The following is an 8216-nucleotide window of genomic DNA, read 5'->3' as shown; positions in this document are numbered from 1 at the left end:
TAAACCCATAAAGAGCTTCCTGTAAATTAAATTTGTGTGTTAATGCAATTTGCACTTCAAATGCATTTCCAAATTGATATGTTTTCCAGCTGAGCTGATGAGTTCATCAATTCAAATTGTAGCACTTAGAATGGTTGGCTTGTGCAAGAGTCTTAAAAACACTTCTTCATCAACTAAAGCCTTAATTGAGCTGCTTCCACGAAGATATATTAATTTGCAGTTACTTGTGAGACATGTATATATACATGTATGTATTTGTGTATGTATATGTGTCTGAGGGTATATATGTATATGAGTTCGGCTGCTGCTCCTAAATTGCTCGCCTTGAGCATCTCTGATGTGGTGCACTCTTCCAGATTTTATTTCCAAGACATTTTTAAACCAAGATGGGATTTAGCCAATTCCATTCACTCTCTTTTTAACAATACAGTTTAGAGAACTCACAGAGCCAAAGGCTTTTAGAAATTTTTCACATGAGCTGCACAACACAAGCCAAAAGCATGGGCAGGCTGCAGAGTGGGAATACTCCAGTATTTGCTTAGTTTCAGGATGGCTGTGACAATTCTTTCCCAAGTCATCCCTGGGGCTGACTGTATCAAGTGTGAGGCTGGGGTGTTGTGTGATTCACTTCTGCTTGGCTGATGGATGTTCCCTTAGGGACTGTAGTCAGCCAGGAAAAAATTCAGTTCAGATTGAAATAGGACTGTGACTTGAGCTGATGCAGACATGCTCTGAGGAGAACCAATAGGGTCTTTGACATTCCCTAACTTTTGCTGTATCCTGCACACAGTCCTGACAGTAATGTCTCCCCTAGGGGAAGGGATGAAGTATGCATTTTGGCTGTGTCCTTGATATAGAATAAAACTTCCCTAAATTCAAATTGTAGGCTAAAAGACTGTGGTTCTATCTCTCTTGAAAAATTTTAAATCTCAAGCAATACTTCAGGGATACCATACTTTCCTCCTACTGGCTTCCCCATCAGCAGTCAAATGATCTTATTGTTGTTTGTTTTATTGCTGCTACAACTATTGTGAGTGCTGTCAGAGAAGTTTTGCAAAACTAAGGTATGTAACCTTTTTCTGAAGGGATTTATTTGATGTGGATAGAGAAAGGACAGAAAACCTGAGGTGCATGAGCCACAACTTTTGTCTATTGTGGAGCTCTACTGACTTGAGTCCTGCTTAAAACTGCTTTTTATAAACTGCTATAGCTGTTATATTTTCTCTAAATTCTGTTTCTTCTTTTGTATGGAAGTGCTTAAAAAAGACCAGACATGACTGCCATGTTACTGCCATGGCCTAGCTGACATGGTGATACTCAGTCAAAGGCTGGAGTCGATGATCTCAATAGGTCTTTTCCAACCTCATTTATTCTGGGAATCTGTAACAATGTCTGATAAAGATGCGTGAAAGATAGAAATAAAATACAATAATTTGCCATAATTATAGCACAATTTCATTGATCCTTTCCCACTGACATTAATTTTGATAACTTACATAGCCATTTGGAGTATTTTAGTTATCTTCTTTAAACATTGTAAGAGGATGCTAAAAGATTAAGTCTATGACAGTTGAGCTTCTCAACAGAGTATATTTGGACATAACATTGGACATACTTTGATGTCTTTTAATTATTAGAAATATGAGCATACTTTATTTTTTATACTCAGTAGTTTTTAGCCTTATTTAGTAGACCTGTATTTATTGTTACATATATGAGAATTATATATTAATTATATATAAATATATATTATATATTTAGAATATAAAATATCCCTGATGTGATTTTTAACTTAGTAATATAGCACTTTTTTTCCAGCTATGGAAAAGCCTAATTGCACTAACCTCTGTATTCAGTTCCACTGTGGACTTTAGTACATCAATTAATGATCACAGTGCCCTGAATAACTTAACTCACTGTATTACCTTAATACTGCTTTGTCACCTTTCCTCAGATGACCAGTATTGCTTTCTCTACACTGGACAATCCTCTTTGTCCAGAAGCTTCAGCAAATTCTGACTCCACAGACCATGAGGTCAAACATTGCCAGGTGGGAAAGGAAGCACAGTTCAGTCCTGGCCCACAGCCTTTGTTAACCAGGCAGTGATACTGTAGTAATTATTTTGCTCAAATCCATAATGGGCAGACTTTCCACCACAACCCCCAGTATGTCCCTGTACATTATTATAGTGGAGTGTGGACAAGCACTGTTATAAGGCCTCCTTCCTCCCAGTAAAATTAAAGGAAGCTTGAGTCAGATCCCACTGTGATTTGCTAAGCTTCTCCTGTTCACCATAGTCTGTTCTTTCCCTCTGCTGATGATTATCAGGACCAGCAGAAGGAAATGTTCGCCCACCCTCATACTTAGGCACGAAGCAGAGCGTCATTGATTAAACTACTGAGAAGATGGGTGTGAGCCAAGGCACCAGACTCTGAGCTGCAGTTGGTGAGGATATGAACACGTCTTCCATTCTGCTTATTCTGCCACAGTGAACACAATCTCCATCAGAAGGATGGGATATAACAGATGGAGCTATAACTTAAACCACTTTGTAACAGTTCCTAAAGCTCATCTGTCAAGGATGGTGCCAGACTGCTTGTGCAGTGTTAGTAAGAGAAATTTATGTATGAACATACAATGTGAAATAGGCCTGCTGAGGAGCAAAAGCTGTGTAGCCTATAGTGTTTATCTTGCATTAATCAAGTTGTAATGTATTTACTTAGCACTATTTTTGTTTTCACTTGCTGGTAAAATCCCCACAGATGTTCTACCTTACAGCAGTTAAAAAGGTGAGAAATATATAACTGAAATAATTTACTAATTGTGTAATTTCCTGGCTTATCACACAATAAACCATGGGAACTTGTTAGAGGATCACACTAATCCAAAGTATGACACAGGTCAGATCACTTCCTACAGTCACTAGCTTTAACAAAGCCATCTATGACACTTCGACTCTCGGGTATTTTCAGCTGAAGTTCAGAAGACTGGCAAGCCTGTAAGATGTGGGGTATCCCCTATCCCTCCATTCTGCATTTCTGTCTTAGTGGTGTCTGAAGAATATTCTGCTCACAGCTATGCTGATTGTCATGGAAATTGCAGGTACCTAATTTCTGGAAATCTTGATGCTTTTGCAACCTTAGGGAACTATTTTCTTGCCATAGGATAACAGAGAGGTCAGAAGGCTTTGTGATCATTGGCCAGAAGAGTGTGTAGAATAATAGAATGAACTGGGAGAAAAAATGCACTGAAAGCATCTGGGAGTTCTTGTGCATACTAGACAATATATTCTATACTAATTATCTGTGGCTAAGTTTACTGTTACTGAGGCCTAGAAGTAGCCAAATAAAACAGCAGGGAGGCCTTTTCTATGTTTCTTACCTCCATTTTTCACTAAAATTTTTACATTTGCTCACTCCCTCTTCCAATGGAAGTGGGGGGGAAAGTGCCGAGTACAGCACTAATGACATGAAGAAAAATAGTGAAGGAAGCAGCATGGAGGCCATAGTTTCAACCACTCTCCCTCCTTTGCCCAGGAGAATTTCAGTGACCTCTTGACACCTCCCATGGGAAACTTTAAATTGACAAGGGTATTTGCCAAGTAAATACCAAAAATGGCATTAAAATAGTATTGTTTCTGACTTAATCCTCCTAAAGTCAATGCAAGTGAGTTAAGGTTCCCAGAGCAGCTATAATGCACTAGCCTCAATCTTGATGGCTGGATATGTGAATGTGTATCAGTACTGATTAAAAAACACTTCCAGGCACTCACTAATAGTCACTGGGGAAACTGAAAATAAAAATGCCAAAAATTATGTTACAACTTATTTCTGGATTGTGCTGGTATATTGGTTAAAACGAATATGGTTCATGTTATGCAACACTACCTAGAGTCAAAACATTAATTTGTCCTTTCAAAACAAAGGGGAAGGCATTTCATGTTCATTGTAAGCTGATTGGTTATTCTGCCATGGTTTTGCTGGGGTAAGCTACTCAAGAATTGTTGTGACTCTTGGAAAATATTCTGGCTTTATTATGAGCCAGTTGCCAATTTTTCCTCTGAAATCTGAGAGACATGAGAGTATGTTGCACCTCAAATGTCTCCATACCATACTCCCCCACACCCAGAGAATACATTTGTTGCCCAGTAACACTTGCTGGTCACTATTAACTCTCCTGCTTGTTAATAGTAGGATTAATAGTAGGATTAATTCTACTCCAGGAGATAGGTTGCTAAACTGGAGATCTGTAGTTTAGTACTTGGAATTGTTCCTTCACTTCCTCCCCAGCTTATTATTTAATTGAAATAGGGACCTGTAGAGATAAATGCATCTGTGCCAGTCCTTGTCTCATTTGCCTTACCTTCTCTTATCTTTCCAGTCTTTTTTGCCACAAGTTGCTGAGTCTTCCATGTATGAGGTAACTGTGCCTTCATGTTCCCCATGCCTGTCATATAGAAGAGGATCAGCACAATAAAACCCATAAATAAGAATGCTTCCAGAAGACAATACCAGAAAAAATGTTCACCAATGTGAACTAGTATGCAGGAAAAGACCTAGTACATGTCATTTGCTGACAGTTCTTTAGAGCACAGCTGCCTTAGCTATATGTAAGGACTATGGTGTGGATTAAATATACATCAGTTTTTTAGCACAGGTGTGACCTTAGAGAAGAATTGTGGTAGAACTGCATTAGCAGTTTGCAGGTTTTTGGCACACTTACCCATTGTCAGTGCCCCAGTCCATCCACAGACAGAGTTGCTGTTTGCATTTTCTGGGACACTTGGGAAAACATTACTTGAAAATGAGTTTGACTATAGCTCATACAAAGTGTCTTTTAAAGAGGCATTTAAGGGCTGATTCTTAGCTGGGGGATGGAATCCAGCTGCCTGTTTTCTTTGGCCTCAAGAGCCAGTTTCATGTGATTTACATTTTCAAAGCTGACTTCACAATGAAAGAGCTTGAGGCTTGGTTTTGAGGCATTACATGGTTTTTTTGGGATTGGGGTTTCTTTTGGTGGTGGGGGCATGCTAGTGAGTAAATATTTTACAGCCCACATTCCTAGTTCTACTAAATCAGTGGCTCCAGGCTTTGGGACACTATAAGTAAGCACAAAGGCTGGAATTTATTGCTAGTAATGATCTATGAGATAAGATTTTTCAGCTAAGCCAGTGCAGAGTTCTCTTGCCAGATGTGTGGGAGTGAAAGTGACACAAATCTAAAAAAAAAAAAAAAAAAAAAAAAAAAAAAAAAAGATAAATCTTTGGCAATCCCAGAGTGATTATATAGTTTTGTAGCACTAGCAGCCTCAGAGAATTCATTTTGTGTCTCAATGTCCTTATTGACTTAGAAGCCAAGTCTCAAGCTTTATGAAAGGAATCCAAAGTAGTGCCATGAATAGTCCATAAATTTATCTCACTTCCTTAACCTTATTTTGAACAAAGATAGTTTTAGGGTCCTTTTTCCTACATTTCTCTGTTTATAAAGAAGTGTGCTAGCAGAATGATAGTGATTCTGAAAAAAAATTGCTAGGGAACTTGTCCCATTGTTCCCTTACTTTCATCCCAATGTAATTAAAAACTGTCCTTCATAGTAAAGCTATATCATCAATCCTTGGTTTTTGCTTCCAAGATATCACGGACAAAAGCATGGTACATGGCTGGTACACTGATCATGTCCAAACCTCTGCCTCCTTTCACAAGTGTACCAGGAAATGCAGAGAACCAAAGCTGTAAAGGAGCTTCTGTACCTTTCATACAACCAAGAGGTCTAATTTGTGCTTAGGGGGCTGCAACTTTCCTTGGAGCTGAGGGTACATTCCAAAAAGGGATACTAATGTCAAAGAAACTGCTTTCCCTCGGTATAAGGATACTGCTTTGACTAGTTTGGAATTAAAATGGTAGTGCACTTTTAATGCTGTAACACATTTTAATTTTTTATATCCTAGTACACAAACTCTTACACAACCTATCTCACCACTTATGTGTGACACCACAGAACTGTTCAAGTGTGGCAGAGATGTTTGAAAAGTAAATATGCTGATAATCCTACTTGTCTGTCACATAGCTCTGCCCAGCAGGCACTTTTAGTAAGAAAATGCTATTTTAGGGAAATAAATCTCTCTTAAAAAAATCTAGCTGTGTATGCTTTTAAGAACTAATATGACAACTTTTTTTCCTTCTTTTTTTTTTTTTTTTGGTTTTTTTTTTTTTCAAACTATCAAACGGTTACAGCACTTGAAATTCTAAAATAACTTAGTTTAGAATTTAATCTTCTTGTAGATTTTGCTGTAAAAACACATTTATTTAATGAAATTCATTAATCCATGAATCATGAATCCACGTGATATGGAAAGATGTCACATATTTATCCCTGGAGCATCTTACGAGTCCCTGCTCCTAAGTCTGAGAGTGTAACACAGCTACAGACTCTTCTGGGACAAAATCCAAACCAACTCTCTGCAAAAGAGACGTAGGTGAAGGGATTATGGTACTTTTCAACAGATTGCCTGATTTGGACTGTAGTAGGAACTGCAGGACTCATCATAAAACAACAGGAACCACACTACAGATACATTATTGCTACACATTTGTCACACTTTAGCTTTCATGACCACAAAAGCATAAGTGGTTTTAAAGAGTTACACCTCTGTAAATGCACTTGCAATAACTTCTCTTGGAATAAGACACTTTGGATAAGGTGTTTGTTAAGACCTGCAGAAAGTTCTGAATTTTCATTATGTTGTCATACAGTTACCCAAAGGAGGAATAAAATCCTCTACATCACGTGCTGTAGAGCCTATGCTCTGAGTGGACATGAAACTTTCTCATCTGGAAAGACTGAAAAGAATGCTTAATATGCTCTAAGGATTTATTGGTGTGAAAATGTGAATAGATCTGAGGTTCCACCCTGTTACAGATTGGAGTACCCCAAGGCTTTGGCCATGGATGTTTGCTCTTAGAAGGTTAATTTGACTGAAGGACCCCTCTAGATAAAATAGCACAGGATTGTGAATTTGTCCGTGTACGTGAACTTACTGACCAGCTTTGTCTTCTCACAGGATTTTAGAGAGTGAAGCTGTAATGTATTTCTAGAAATACAAAGTATAACAAAAGGCAGAATCTAGGAACTGTAGACCTTACATGATGGATATAGACATCTAAAACCCACAACCTCCTTCTCTCTCTGCAGCCTACATGCAAAAGTGCTGCTGACTCTCCTCAGCAATTCCTTCTCCTATCTAAAATTGCAAATTAAAAAAAAAAAAAAAAAACAAAAAAAAAAAACAAACCTAATTTTTGGTTTTTTGGTCAAAATATATACATGTCAAGTATCCAGTCTCCAGACATTTGGTTTCTTTCAGACACTTTGGTAATGAGGTGTGGTAATGAAGACTAAGTAAATTTTGATGAATGTTGAACATCCTCCATGATATTTTTGCTTATTTAAAAAGAAGAATTGTTTGGGCCCTGCAACTCATTTTTGTGTTTGAACACATTTGGGTGTCCAAAGCTCCAAACACTTGTCACAGTGTTCCTCAAAGATAAAACTGGACTTTAGTAATTTCAGCTCACTATCACTGAAGTGGTTTATTACAGTTCTGCCTGATCTCAGCTAGAGTGAGTAACATGATAATTTTAATTCAATATTTATATGTTTAGTGGTTTACTGTTCATATGAAAGAGCTTTACCCTGTGACTGGAATGCAGCCCTTGCAAGTGTGGAAAATACTAATAGCTTTTTAATAGCTTACAATTTGCTAACAATATAGCAAACTATTAAAACAGCATGTAAGCATTCCAAAATGTCTAGGGCAGTCAATAATTCTAACACTACATTGTGAATCACTTACAAATCTTTGGGAGACCAGACCTTAATGGGACTGGGAGATACCATGAGCAGAACTCTGTTCCCACCAGAACCTCCCCTGTGGAGACAGCACTAATTCTAGAGGGGCAACGAAGTGTTAGGACCAATTCTGCAACCTCACAGATTAGGTCTGAAGCTTATCAGCTGTATACAAGGAAAGAAAATATATTCTGATTTTGGAATAAACTTATTAAGAATGGATTCTAACATTTCTGCTCCTCTTCTAAAATCTTCACAGTTGTACCATCTGGCTTGATTTCTTCAAACATGCATTCTCCTTTGTTTTTCCTTTAACCTTATTTGTAGTAAGGGCAAATTCAAGCTTACTTGTTAATGAGATGCAGGCA

This window comes from Vidua macroura, chromosome 4, assembly GCF_024509145.1.
Source record: "Vidua macroura isolate BioBank_ID:100142 chromosome 4, ASM2450914v1, whole genome shotgun sequence".
Lineage (NCBI taxonomy): Eukaryota > Metazoa > Chordata > Aves > Passeriformes > Viduidae > Vidua > Vidua macroura.
Note: the sequence above shows the minus strand (reverse complement) of the source record.